Below are 16,761 nucleotides of genomic sequence, written 5' to 3'. Positions count from 1 at the left end.
CCTGAGAGAGCTTGGTTAATACTCACTTTCTATAACTTTTCCTTCGACACTCGAGTGAACTCAGTAGACACTACCTTATGAAGTAGACAAACATAGGAACACTTGGTAGACATTGAGGACTATCTTCACTACCTAAGTGAGCTTAGCAAATACTGATTGAAGATGATATGACATTTGTGTAACATCAAAGATAATACACAATTAACCAATTGTATCCAACAATACCTTCCTCTTGAGCATAACCCTTGCATACTAACCTTGCCTTATTCCTTGATACTTCTCCATTTTCATTCAATTTATTTTTAAATACCCATTTTGTGCCAATTACATTCTTATCCTTGGGTCTAGGAACAAGAGACCAAGTCTTATTCCTTTCTATTTATTCTATCTCTTCATTCATAGCTTCAATCCAACTTTCATTATCCAATGCCTCTTTAATAGTAATAGGTTCAAATTTAGTAAGCAAACATGTACCTTTGATTTTATGCCTTGTCATTATGCCTTTTGACTAATCTCTAATGATTTTCTCATGTATATGATGTCTTCTAACATATCTAACAAGCACATGTATCTTCTTTTTGGATCTAGGATTTGACTGACTTGGTTCTATTAGAGTAATTATTTGTTTACACTTATTAATTAAATCACATTGATTTAATTAAATAAGTTGCCTATTACTCTAGTTTTCTTAAGCTATCTCTTAGGTGCATATAATTAATATTTTATATTAATTATAATGTGAAACCTAGCTTTTTTAGGCTTTAGGTTACCTTTTTTGGGTTTCGGTCCCCTTTTATAAGGATTGATCTCTTTGTAATTTTATGCATTCACTTTTGATAATAGCAATTTTTTTTTCTCATCAAGAATGTTCCATCCATGGATCTGGCAATTTCTACCTCCATAGCCTTTTTCTTTTCTCTCTTCTGTAACAAGTGTTTGCATGTAGGTGATTCTTGGGAGCTGTGGGGTTGATCTTTCATCAACTTCAACATGGTATTAGAGCTCCAGATCTTCATGCCCCTATTCAATTTATGAGATTTTTTTCTTGGCTTTCAGATCTATGCTTTTTTATTTTAGAGGGTTTCAATTTTTAGAGTTGTTTTTGTATTGGATTTGGGAGGTCATTTTTTTTTGTGCTTTTTGATTCCAAATGGACCTCACCATTGGATTTGTAGCACCCAAAAACCCCTATTTCCATATAAAATTTGTCCAATTTGGACACAGTTGAAATTTGAGGCAAAAAAATTGCTACTAGGTTTGGGCACGCTTTCTAAGATGATGATTTAGGCTTTAGGTTACCCTTTTTTGGGTTTCAATCTCCTTTTATAAGGATTGATCTCTTTATAATTTTATGCATTCACTTTTGATAATAGCAATCTTTTTTTTGCTCATCAAGAATGTTTCATCCATGGATCTGGCAATTTCTACCTCCATAGCCTTTTGCTTTTCTCTCTTCTATAATAGTTGTTTGCATGCAAGTGATTCTTGGGAGCTGTGGGGTTGATCTTTCATCAACTTCAATAGGTTCACCATGCTCAAAATCATCTTCTAAATTTTTCTCGGGTCCCACTATCTATGACTCAGGTCCTTCACACTATGACTCAATTTCTACTAGCTAAAACTTGGTTCCTTCTAACAAAGACTCAAGTTGCACTAGCTACAACTCAAGTTGAACTAGAGATTTTGGGGACTCTAGTGGTGAATACTATTGATTCCCATTTGTATTAGCTTGAACTTTAGGTAAATTATTAGGTTAATGGTAAAAAAATCTTCCATAGTCTTCAGGTTCTTTGTTGCTTTTTTCTTCACTCTTTTCTACAAAATTGTCAATCTTTACATGTGCACTTTCTTTAACTTTGTGAGTAGATAGATTCAAACACTTATATGATTTGATTTTGTTGGAGTATCTTATAAATAGGCCTTCATCACTTTTCACATTCAATTTTCCTTTTCTTGACTCTTTTAATATATAACATTTGCTTCCAAATACTTTGAAGTAATAGATAGTAGGTTTATAGCCATACCATAATTCATAAAGTATTTTCACTGAATCTTTCTTCAACTAAACTCGATTCAAGGAATGAACTCCAGTGTTGATTTCTTGCTTCTAGTATTTGATTGCAACATTTTTCTCTATCATCAGGGTCCTTGCACAATCCATGATGGATCTCTTCCTTCTTTCTGCTATGTCATTTTGTTGAGGTGTACTAGGTGTCAATACCTATCTTTTGATTCCTTTTTCATTACAGAATTCATTGAATTAATTATAGATGAATTCTTCTCCTCTGTCTAACCTTAAATGCTTTAGTTTCTTTCTCTACTCTATCAAGATACAACTTGAATTTTTTAAATGCTTTTGATTTATCCTTCAAAAACATTACTATCATCATCCTAGAGTAATCATCAACAAATAGAATAGAGTACTTATCTCCATAGTAGCTTTCTATGCCAATAGGTCCAAAAAGGTATGTATGAACTAGCTCTAGAACCTCTTCAAATTGATAGTTCTTACTCTTGAAACTTGTATTTCCCATCTTTCTAGTTTGACAATTCTTGCACATGCCCATGTTAGGTTTCTTGAGGCTTGAAATGCCTCTCACTCTTTTATTCTTTCTTATGTTGACCAGGTTATCAAAACTCACATGACACAACCTGTTATGCCATAACCAACTTTCTTCTACTTGAGCTAGGAAACATGAACTTTTAGTTAGATCAAGATAGAATAGATTAACTTTTGTTTGATTATAAACCCCAACTAGATTTTCTTTTCCATCCAGTATCTTGGCCTTACCATTCATGAATTCTACCTTAAATCCAATTTTCTTCAATTGTGTCACACTAAGTAGATTATTTTTTAGTCCTTCAACCCAATAACAATTTTCATATCTAAATTCATTTATTAATACAATGCATCCTTTTCCTTTTACATAACATGGTTCATCATTGCCAAATCTGACACTTACACCATCATAGTGTACCTAGTTCTCAAACTTTCATTTGTCACCAGTCATGTGGTGATAACAACCACTATCTACGATCCATGTATCATTCTTTCTAACATGAGAAATGAGGATAATCTTATCATTTTCATCATCTAATTCATCTTTAATAGAAATATATAACATTTCATCCTCATCACAATTATCAGAGTCTTTAGTCATATAACAAGATTTATTACCTTTATTCTTGCCATCCTTTATCTTTTGAAATCTTTCTTGCCTTTGTAATTATTGTACTTTTTCTTTTCTTTTCCTTCTTTTTTTGGACACCTTATAGCAATGTGACCAACTTCTTCACAAGAAAAATAGATTAGAGATATCTTACCTTTGTACTTTTCTTTTCCTTTAGGGAATCTCCTTGTAAGTAATATTTTAATTGTTTCAAGAGCATCATCAAAATCTTCTTCATCTTCACTATCAAACTACTTTCTAGATTTTCCATCTTTCTTTTTGAGTGATAGCTTAGCTTGAAATGTAGACTCAATGTTACTAGTGTTAGGAACATAGTTATCATTGTTATCTTACTCCAAGGTTGTCAACCTTCCCACTAGTGCATCCAAAGTTATATCATTTTTGGGAACACATCTCTTCTCTTGAATTTTTGAAACTCTAATTGCATAAATAGGAAGAAGATTTATGAGTGCCTTGCTTACCATTGTCACATTATCTATTATTCCTCCTGATTGCACTTATACTGGCTTTGATTCTTTCATTGTATTTTGCAATGTTTTCATCTTCTCTCATCTTTATTTGATCAAATTGACCTTTGAGACTTTCTACCTTAGTTCTCCTTTCATTTTCATCTCCTCCATAGATAGCTTTCAACACATCTCATGAGCAGTATCACAATCTTTGACTTCATCAAATTCAGTATAATTGAGAGCAGAGGCAATGTCAATCATCACAATGTTATGATTCTTATTTTTGGTAATTTCTTCAATAGTCATAGTTATAGTAGGTGCCACATACTTGGTGTTTAGATATTTTAGGCTTGAGTCTCCAATGGTTGCCAACTATAGCTTCATGAGTTCCTTCCATGCTTGGAAGTTATCTTTGTTCAACTTAGAAATTTCCCTTCTGTAAGACATCTTTTGATCTTTAGCATAGGTACTTGAAACCTTATTTGTAAGCACCAAATGCTCTAATACCAATTGTTGAAAATGTAAGAGTAATTGAGGGGGGGGTGTGAATCAGTTACCACAAAAACAAATCCTAGTCCCTTAAGATGTCTATACAAAACTCTATTGGATATACTATTGTAACTTGGTTAGTACTAAATCACTCAATTAACACAGTAACTCAATTTACACTAAGAATGACTATCACTAGTAAACACTTAGTTAATACTGAATATAAGCATTGTTATTCTATTAACAATGAACACACAGATCTTATGATATTAAGTGTGATTAACCTTAATTATCTTAGTTGCAAAAACATAAAGAAAATAACATGAACACATGAGACACCAAGGTTTAATATTGAAACCCAATTCTAGAAAAACCACCAATTACAACTAGTTATTGTTTTTCACTCTTCCAAAGTGAGCCTTGTTAGGAGCCAACCATGTTAAAGTTTAGAAAACACACTATTTGGTGTGACTCTATTAAATTATTTAGATTACCTTATTGAAAGTGGGCTTGTTAGAGGTCTTTAGACACTTCAATCTATAAATTCCACCTTGTTAGAGGATTTGGCAAATAGTTTTTTAAGGTAACTCTATTAAGAGACTTGATTCACCGCTACAATTATTAGAGAGTAACAATGACTTGACCTGATTGCTTATGCAACTAACTTGTTGATTTCATATCTCTATTTTGGCTTGATTACTTGATGCCCCTTTATCAGAATGTTCTTTGCAGCTCAGTCAACAAGGATACTTTGCTTATCCTTCCACTTCACTTCCTTTATTCATCTTTTTCTATTCCACATATTCTCTTTTGAATCCTCAACTTGACCTTATACTTCTATGAATTAAGTTAGCTTGAATACACTTATAAATCTTCAATAATCAACATTTGAGTTGGTTATTAATCCAACAGACTCAGTATAACTAATACAAAAAAATCCTTGATTAGTCAACCCAACTTGGTCAACACTAACTTAGAAAAGATTTTTCTTTGTTAAACAAATGAACTTGGTTAACACTGCATCTTGAACTAAATTCCCTTTGGTAACTAAGTGAGCTTGGTTAACACTAGTTTCATGCCAACTTGCCTTTATTAACTGCGTGAGCTTGGTTAACACTAAACTTCAATGAACTTCTCTTTGGTGCTTGAGTGAACTTGGTAGACACTAACTCTAAACTTGGTTATCTCTAGAACACTTGACATGCACTGGAAACTATCTTCATTGCCCAAGTGAGCTTGACAAACACTGATTGGTAAAGATATGACATTTTGTGTAACATCAAAGACAATATACAATTGAATAATTATTTTCAACAATGCATACATGTTAATTTCATGTTTTCCTCTTATATGTGAATGTTCATTTCATGTTTAGGACTTATATACAGACATGTTAATTTCATGTTTTCCTCTTATATGTGTATGTTCATTTCATGTTTGAGACTTATATGCATGTATGATCATTTCTTTTTTAGGACTTATACACATACATGTACATACATTCATTTCATTTTTTTCTCTTATATGTGTGTTTTAATTTTATGCTTAGGACTTATATATGTATACATTTTCATTTCATGTTTTCCTATTATATGTGTATTTTTATTTCATGTTTAGGACTTATATACATACATGTTCATTTCACGTTTAGTACTTATGTGTGTATGTTCATTTATTGTTTGAATATTTAAATGATGTGTGTGTACATGCTCATTTAATATAAATTATAGATAATTCTCATTTAAGATAAATGATAGATGCATGCATATGGTCATTAAATGATAGGTACATGTATTTAATTTCATTAATCATGCAATTTATAACAAGTTGAATCATGTAAAATGAACCAATCATGTTTAATCATAAACTGGAAACATATATATCATGTATCTCTAATGTCATTAATGGGGACACAACCTAAGACAAAAATGAATGTAACAAGAAAAGGGGAATATTATTATTAGAATTGATATTCTATTACATCCAGTACAAAAAAAAATAGACTCCATGACATGTCCTATGGGCTTACAATGTTATCAGATTCTGGAGGAAACCCTTCTCACCATACCTTCTCCTAAACTCCACCAAAAATTGCATTTACAATGCCCAAAATGTCCCTAAGTAACCCAAATTAGGTTTAGGGTTAGGAATAAATTTTATAATATGCCATTTGGCATCCATTTCCAAAACATAAGGTTCTAGAAAACTCGTCAAAAGTTCGTGTAAAACTAGAAGAATCTAGAAATGGTAGTCCAACTTCTGATAGGCATAACTTTTGATCTGGGACTTTGATTGATGAACCATTTACATTTTTGGAAATCTCTCCAAGCACTCTATAGCTCCATGGATAGCTTTTCTTGTACCCCATTTTTTGGGCCCGTACGAGGCCATTAAGTGCCTCAAATCTGACTTTGAAGTACTCTTAAGAGATCTCCAAGAAACTTAAAACTACAATAACTTTCAAACTATAAAGCCTTTTAACCTTATTCTTTTTCTAGAGTGCTTTAAATTACAAGCATAATCATCCCGCCAACTTACACCCTCTAATTTTTTATAATTATGGATCAATTACAAAATAACTTATTTTCTACATTGGCATATATCCCAAGATGCTCAAAAACTCTAACCCAGAAAACCAATAGTGGAGCTATTAGAGTTGGAATCTTTATTTGACCCAAATGCATATCCAGAAATGAAAAAAATTTAAACAAAAACTAACACTATCCATATTTTTGGGTGATATAGGATTGCCCTTACACCACTAGATGCTCCTACATCAATCATAAACCATATAATGTTTGATTATCTAGAATTAAATCAAACATATCTAATTATTAACTATGCACTATAATGAACACATTTCAAATCATCTAGAATTGAATCACTTGAATGTCTAGAAACCTTAATTGTATACATACTTATATTTAATTTGTAATCATCCAAAGTTTCAAATCAATCACATGTAATTACATAAACCAATAAATTAAATTGCCTAAATTGAACCAATCACATGTTTAATCATAAACTAGAAACATATATATTTAGATAAAATGTTTAATCATAACCTAGAAAGATATATCATGTTAAATTAATCATAAACATTAGACCAAATGAAACACACACAAACACACACACACACAAAGCATGTACACCATTATCAACTATAGAAGGCCAATTTCCAAAATATATCTAAATACATCTATGTATATCAAAAAGTACAACCATCTACAAGTATCATGCTAAATGTATCAATAAGTATCATCAATTTAAATAAGAAATATATTAAGTATAAAAAATCTAAATGAGAACTACATAAATCTAAAGATATCTCTAGATTTCTATCACCCAATGGTGCACCTACTGCAACACTCTGCATAAATCATATATTTCAATACATTAGATATGTACATTAAAGAATATTTTAAAGAAAAGTTCAATCTGAAAACTTTTATTCAAAATAAATTTAAAATTTACAAACTAAATTCAAATTAACTTACCTATATATCCTGATCAATAGGGTCAATACATCTCATGTCACCCTCACCTAATAGTGCACCTACTACAAGGATCTATAAATTTTATGAAAATAAATTAGAATATATATAAGACTTGAGTCCAAAAAATACATTTGGATCAAAATATTTTAAATTTATTAATTAAATAAATTGACTAAACTATGTATCTTAATCAATAGGATCACCATATGCATGTAAATCCCCATATGCAAATGATTTTATTACAATGTGACAATGTTTCAACACTACATGTGTGTGTGTGTGTACATGTGTATGTGTGCAAAAATAAATATAAAGAATTTAACATAAAAAAACGTTAATCCATTTCTATTTTGATACCTAGAATGAACATCTAATCTCATAACTAAGAAAAGTATATGGAGACTGCATTGAGATCAATGGACTCATCCATAAGAAGAGACGAGAATCTAGTTGTAAATTAGGATGGCATAGGTGTCTTCTAAAGATAAGGAGGTGTAGACTATACTATTGGAGGTGTGAACTATATTGGAGGTGGTGTGGATTTTACTACAAGAGGTTTATACTATGGAGGATGTCTTAGAGTTGTAGGATGTATCAAAATGTTTGCTTGTTTGGAACCATTAGCCCCTAATCTCCATGTGCCTAGCTATTGCCACTAGAGGATATCCTAACCACTTCTTTAATGAATTCAAGAAAATCAAATGGATTGATCATATGGATCGTACTAATAGTCTGATGTGCCTCAAGTAAATCTCTAACTAGAATAGTGCTCATCGTTTGCAAATGACCCTTGGATAGTTATGTTATCTCATCTAGTGTAGGAAGATAATAATGGATGTATGGATCATAAAGTGGATATGATGGATCAACAACTATAGTGATCCTAGATAATAGCATATAACTACCAATGCAATCAAGTCATAACTCATCAACCTGAGTTGTGATGAATGAATACTAGAGTAAAAATCCACAAGAGCATCCTCAATTGCATAATCTCATGCTTGTGTATATGCCTCCAAACTTTTTGTAAGAAGAAAAAGGTTTTGAACCACAAAATCCCTCTTATTAGGGGTTTTGGTAGGTTAAGTGATCTCAACTTATCCCCAAATTGACCCTTCCCTTGGCCTGCATTAATCGAATAGTCTATATAGTCCACATCATAACCCAAATAAAATTTTCCATACTACTATTTATAGAAATAAAGGGGCAACTCATCCTTTTGTGGCCACATATGATGTGCCCCCAACCATCTAGGATATATTAATGGGGAAACAAGGGGATCCTAACACTTTTCCACTCTATAGGATCTCACTATACGCATAGGTAAGTAATCAAGGAATGGTGTGCTTTTAACTATCTATGTTAAAATGTCTATATATGTAGTGTTAAATCTCACTAATCCTAAAATTGTGTGAGACAAAATGTATTTATATATCTCAATGAATGGATAATCATAAGGGTAGTATGATTCAATCTTCTAAATCATATTCAAAATCTTAGTCCTAATAACAATGATAGTTTTCAATGTCCACTCTAGCTTATCTAGAGTGTCATGCAATGTCATGATGTCACCCTCTCTATGGATTTGTTGGTGTTTAACACTACTGAACAACAAAATGCTCAATACCAAAGTGATAATACTCACATAATTGAAGGGTTAGCTACTTCCTATTAACAATTATGTGTGTAAAATATTTGGATCCAACTTCAAAAAAAACAAGCATGGTTTTCTACTCTTTAGGCTTTACAGAACCAAGGTGGGTATACCTAGTGGATGATTCAAATACATACTATTATATAAGAATTATATTAGTTTCATTCTGATTCTTATCTTCTATCTATGACACATACATAGTTTATCTATTTCTTGACATTCTTAGATTCGTATACATCCCTCATAAGTAGATTTGGTCACAATTCTCCTTCGGTTTACAAATATATCTAGAAATAGTAGCTACCTAAGACTCAAAAATTAGATATAAAAAATTGCTGACCACCATTCATAACTTTGAACAAAATGAAATAAAATTGACTTTGATTTTATGATTGATTGGTATGTAGTGGTAGAATTTACTCTCACCTTCCTCTGATTTATGTGACCAATTCCTTATCCATTGGGCACAAAGTCAATTATTGACAGGAGATCTAATTCAAATAACTTGTAAATGAATCTATCAATTGTAATCACCCATTTCCATTCTTATGAAATATCCATTTCATAAACTCATAAACTCTATTGATTTACTCAAGCATTTACATAATTCCTTGAATTAAAAGTAAGAATAGAACTAGTATACAACCCATCCAGACTGCACTCAATCAATTGAGCTTTATTCAAATGACTTCAAAATAAACAAACTCATAAAATGGACATAGAAATTGGTGACACATATATAATGTATGTACCCATTTGTATTATCCTTTAGAAGATTGATACAATGACCAATAAAACTCAATGAAAAGCCCATAATATCTTATTGATTTTTTCATTTCTATATATTATCATAGAGTACACAATTGAAAGTAAACTCAAAAAAATTGCATACAACTAGACCAACTGTACTTTTCTTGAGAGAAGAAAAAATTATACAAGCCTTTGAATCCATCACAATGGGTTGAAAACTCATTTATATAAGCATGAGTTGCAACAAGCAAAGGGAAAAATGTGACTGATAGGTGTTCTTTTACAATGAGGAAAACAATAAACTTTTCAAAATATCTTTAAACTCCTAATCACAAAAAGAAACAACAAAAACAGTTGCATATGATAGCTAGAGCATCAAATCTTCAATTTTATACTCTTCTTCAACTGCCCCCTATTCGTAGAGCCTTTATTTCAGTGATTTCCACCCATTCAATAACTTCTCTTTTTGTTGGTCACTCACATGCTTTTATTGTTGTTAGTTCACCAACAAACTTTTGCCACCTAGCATCTATGACTGCTTTCCATTCTATTATGAATTTATTCATTTCAGTTTCAATCTTGAACAGAGTATCAATGAGTTCATTGAAAGCAAACTCATTAGTGTCACCTTCAAAAATGGATACCACTTGTGGCAAGTCTACAATATGGTCAAAAGAACTAGACCATTCATTCCAATCTATTATCTAGCTATCAAAATTATGGATTGAAAGGATTAAGGAATAAAAACCATTAATCAACGCTTTCATCTCATTCTAAATAATTTCCAATTTTCTTATAAATAATTGTAACAAATCCTTTACTTTATCCATGACCTCTTTAAGGTCTGGCTTCTTAGCTAGTAGAGGTATCAATCTATGAAAAAATTGCATATAAGGTCCCCATTGCTAGAAAATGGGGTCAAGCCAACCTACTACTTCTTTGCACAGTTGCTCAATAGCTTGCAAGTTGGTGAATGCATTATATGCATCTTAAGAGATTCTCTTCAAGATGCCTATCCTATGATTTAGCATACTCAACATTACACCCATTTTTGGTGCACTATCAAATTGAGGAACCTCACCTTCTACACTTACCACTAGCACTGGCACTGGTACTATTACCCCTATGGGTATATCCTCTTTTTGGACCTCTGCTTCAACAGTGTGCCTAACCTCCTCCACATTCCCTTGTGTGTGTTCTACCTCTACTATAGTTTTGAGTTGTTCATTCAAGGATATCATAAGATCTCAAACCTTCTCAACATACCTTTACGTGCTTACACTTCAACACATCTCATACCAGTGTAAAGCATTCATTTCATTCCTTATTTTGCCTTTTACGCTCATACCCTAAACCAATCTCATATCCACAGAGAAAGATAGAAAGTACCTCTTCATCCACATGGTATCCTTGCATACATAAGAGCATAAGGGAAAATTTTCCTTTTCAACAAATCAATGACCCAAATTAGATCTCAAAAAAAACATCACCGTTGATTTAAGCACATGTAAAATGAATGTCTTAAGTTATCCTTCATGTAGAAGAAATCAAACATTGCTTCACCCTTGCAAGTTTCCCTTGTGCATAGAACTGTAAAACCCATTTAATATTTTTATGAGATATCTTTTACGCTATCATGAGCCTTTACATCCTTACACCATTTAGCAAAATGTGAGAGAATAAATCAAACCAATACACCTTTCTTCCCATCTAATCAACTTGTTACTCGTACCCCCGTAAGTCAATAAAAATGACCACTTTAGACCTTATTATGCTCATATTCTTAAGAAGAAAAATGTATAGTGGGAGGTACCTTAATGAAAAGCTTTCATTCATCTGGGCTAACTTGTCACCATAGAACCATAAGTCAAAACTTACAATATATGAAAACCTTTTACGCACCTTCGCCCAAGGATCAATCATATGACCAAAAAGCTTTAAAGTCCATCGCTTTGTTGTTATAAGTTACACAACCGTATACCCATAAGCCAAAATCTCCTTTATGCTCTTATTCCATTCAGTGAAGTGTGACCATAGAATCAAAAGAAAGAGAGCACAATGCTCCTACAAGAAACTCAAACACCGTAGAACTGTAACAGAAGAGAACTTAGAATTTTTGCAAACCCTTTCAAAAACTCAAGAAAAACCTAGGGTTTTAATATGCTCGGGACATTTTAATGACTATGTTGATTATAAACCTTGAGAATTTAATAAAATTCAAACAACATAGAGATCAAGGTATGACTAGGATAATGCAAGATTTTGAAAAATGATAAAAAGAGAAACCCTAATCTGGAGGATACAAGGATCACATGATTTTTCACACATATATTTGGAATTTCTCAGCACTATGAAAAATAAAACCACCAATGGCTTTGTCTGGGGATGATAGACTACCTAAGTCTATAAAAGAATTAAGAATCTATGGTAGAGTAGACCACATACTTGACCTTTTACTTATTGACAACATTGAGAAAGCAAAAACACAGAATAAAAAAATATACAAGAGCTATACAAAACACACAAAGATTTTATAAAATATGCATAGGAACCTAGACTACTATTCATGGAAGAAACGGGTATTTTTTAAGAAAATACCTCTTCAAGAACTGTCCATGAACTAGCAGTTCAAGAATATTATTTGACAAAGCTTTGAGAATATAAGAGTCTTCTCCCCATGTATCTCCAATCAGATAGGGACCTAGCCATATAGGATTAAACTTACCATGTTTTCCTTTATCCTTAATTTTGGCATTCCACATGAGGACTAAATCTCCACACTAATGCATTAGGGGTCAATTTGCGACGTCAATTTGTGACGGTAAGAAAATGTAATATGTTTTTGGCTTTTTTTTTTCAATTATAGCCCGACAACATCACAATTGCGACGCTAACAAGATATAAGAGAAAAAAAAAGGAAAATGTTGCTCATTTGTTATACAACATGAACCAAGGGCAAGTTTGAGGCAATGTCAACAAATGGAGGCAAGGAAAAGTTTGAGGTGAGGTGGCTTTGGTTTTGAGGTGAGGCTATTTTCAGACTGCTTTGGTTTTGCTAGTGAAGGGACCAATGGAGCCACTAAAGAAGTAGATAGAGTGGAAAGCCATGAAAGTCTATGAAACCCTTACAACATAAATATACTTCCTTTTGGTTTTGAATCACTCAATTCTATTGAATACTGGAAGAGAGAGTGGTGTGGAGAGCATGTAATCAAAGATGTGAATGAGATCAAGCTTGAGCTAGACATTATCAGACTTGTACAAAATTATTTGGGGTAACACCTAAAACATCTTTCTATGAATTTATCATATATACTATCAACTTCCATTATATCTGATGTTTCTATGCTTTTATGCAAAAATGGCTCATGTGATTGTTTATCCTGAACAAGTTCCTTTGGCTTGCTATCACCTTCAGATAAAGTTAGAATAATTTTCTTTGTGGCCAAAATATCATCCTTCACCATAATACTTTCATTATTAGCCTTCTCTAGCAAAAGACTAGAAGTTTCAAGTGACTCCTCATGACCATTTCCTTGTTCACCATCTAACTTGGAGTTCTCATCATTGGAAGCCAATACAACATCCTCATTTGGGGTCTTAATGACATGCATCACTTCATCACAATTTTTACCTTTCGCCATGACAACATTCACATGACAAACAACTACCACATGCTTCTTTGTATTGTCCTAAATACTATCAGCCTTCATTTGTTTGATTTTTTCTTACATATCCATACTATCCTATTCATTAACAGTTTCAATTCCTTTTATTGGGTCTATCAGTGAAGCAACCACCAAGTGCTTCTCTGTATTGTACTTAGCACTTACATCCTTCATTAGTTATATTCTTTCTTCCATTTTCCCAACATCCTATTCATTAGTTGTTTCAATTCCTTATAGTAGGACTGCCAATGGTACATTAGCCTTTAAACTCTCTATAGGATCCATGATAGTGCAAGAATCAATATTAAAAAATTTAGTATCCATAAGCTGGAAATGCTCTTGTTTTGGATCATAATTGTGAGCCCATGCCATGTCTATCATTGACAAAATCAGCAAAATAAATTTCAAAGATTTACATATTACCTTTATCATTATCATTATCCATTCATCATGTCCAATGATACTTTTTATTCAATTGGAGGTGATCATCATCTTGTTTTAAATTTAATAGTTTTTGCATTTCACTTTCCTTATCTTTTATCCACACTTCCCTTGTCACAAGTCATACAAAATAATTTTCACTTTTATGAGGAAAACTTCATTTATTATGGTTTTTCCTTGTACTATTGTCCTCTAACCAATTAGTCAAGCACTCTCTCAAACAATAGATTAATTCTAAGGTTGCTTCAAGTCTGTAAGAGAATTTGACATATTTTTTTAGTTGATGTAAATCCATGTCAAAAGCTTCACCACACAAATATTGACCAGAAAGAGAGAACAGAACACTTTGTTGGAAAGACACTGATCGAACCTGATAAATACAACTATATCACTTTGTGAAAGGGCTTCAAGCACCAATACCAGGAAACTAAGCACCAAAGAATAATATACAACTAAATTTAAATTTAAGTCTATGTAGCCAAGTTGAGAGCTTTGAGTAACCTCCTGCATAAAAAAATATGAAAACTGACCCATGATCAAAATATAAATTGCTTCTCTAAACAAGAATATTATTTTATCCTTATTTATTTAACATATCTAGAATGAGTTAATAAGGCTATTCCTTTTCCTAGAAAAGCTTCAACTAGATGTGAAAATTGAAACATAATCAAGATATGGATTGCATTTCAGATAAGAATACTATTTTAAATTTTAAAAGTTATAAGATATGAATTTTTTAACCAAAAAATAGAATATGTTAAGGCCTGCAGCTTGACAATTGCAATAGATCCTTGTTTATTTACCAAATCTAAAATGAAATATGTGGCTATTCCTTATTATTAGGAAAGGTTGCACTCGATCTGAAAACTGATCTTTGATCAAGATATAGATTACTTGTAGATAAAAATACTATTTTTTTTCAAATATTATTACATAAGGTATATAAATTTAGCAACATCATAGGAGACAATCACCTTGCAATTTTGACAGCTGCTTGCTAAATTACCAAATCTAAAATAAAATAATGTGGCTATGCCTTATTCTTCATAAGCTTGGACTGAGTTTACAAGAACCATCCAACACATGCTATGAATATTGTAAATATATAGAGAAAAGATTTCTAGAATTTCCAAACTACATTGACTTGCGTCTCCAGATGTTCAATGTGTGCTTCTTTCTTCAGATGCTTTGAAACTTTGCTACTTACTTGCCATGTATCTAAGAGCCTCCTTAGATGCTCGATGTTGTACTTCCTTCTTTGTTCTACCTATACTTGCTCCTACTTTTTCTCCACTAAACAAGACCTGAACTCAATAAGAATTGTTGTAACAAATATAAATAATGTTAGCACTAATTTAATCAATTTGTAGTATTGAACACATTATCTTTAAATTAAACTTAATATAACTTCCATGGGGATTTAATTAGAACCAATTCATTTATTATGCACTATTTTCCTTCTATAAAGGCCAGCAACCTAGAAAACTAACCTCCACGATAAATTGGAGCTCCATTGTCTTATCCAAAAGAGAACTAAATTCCACCTGAGAAACAGCTAATCACAAATCTAGCAGCTGACAAGATACAAAGACAATCATGATACAAAGCAAATGATAGTGTGACAAATCCTAGCTGAATACCTTTGTTCCACATTTCATTGCAATTTCTTGTAAAACTCCCACGGCATTCAAAGCATTGAGTATGTTACCTCCTCCTGGATTGCTATTAGTTGGCACTTTGTTAATGGAAGATTCTTCATCTTCTGATTAGCTCAATCAAAATAAGACCTTTAGTTTAAAAAATCCACCAGCATTTCCATATACAAGTCAGAACTAGAATTTGCATTATAATTGCATATACATTAACTTAAGCTTGTCAAATCACTCTCTAAAAATAACAAATAAATTTTTCAAAACTTGCAATTCCACTAAATTTTTGCTTCACATTTCATCTAAATTTTTTTCTATTTCTGACACCTAATTTATGTCAAGCTTGGCACCAATTGATTTTGTGTAGCTTTTTATGGTCACTGCCTCATGAAACACCAATTTGGGGGAGAGACCCCCTCTGCAAGAGTCCACAAGGGGATATTTCATTTATCTATTGTTCACCATGTTGTATAGCCTTAACCCAATCCAGACTCAAACCAAAGAACTCTAGTAAAGAGGGTGTGCATATTCCTGTACTGCTTGATCAACATAGATATTTTTCTTCTTAAGAGCAGTTATGTTACCAAGCTCTCAAAAATATTAATTTAAAGGTTGAGCCAAGTTATTAGAGGATGTCAAAATTAGCCACATGCTTCACATCCAATATACATGCATGGATACACGGGAATAAAAATATAAATGTAAAGAATAAAGTTACTAAATAATAGCAATCAATATGATAGTTATTAGAAGAAGAATTTTTCTATATTTGGGCAAATATTAAAATATTTCCTAACAAATAAATACCTGAATGGGAAAACGAATCTGGAACCATATGATTACTTTTTACTCTGTCATCTCCAAAAATTCCTTGCTGGAAAGGAAATTTTAATAAGCAAGTCCCTTACAAACAAATTCACTTTCAGATAAATTGCAAATACATACTAGTCAATACATGAATGTAGCAACAATT

The sequence above is a fragment of the Cupressus sempervirens genome, chromosome 3, assembly GCF_028749045.1.
Source record: "Cupressus sempervirens isolate cs-2001-9-10 chromosome 3, ASM2874904v1, whole genome shotgun sequence".
Lineage (NCBI taxonomy): Eukaryota > Viridiplantae > Streptophyta > Pinopsida > Cupressales > Cupressaceae > Cupressus > Cupressus sempervirens.
The sequence above is the reverse complement of the archived record's forward strand: the minus strand, read 5'-3'. Positions refer to the sequence as shown.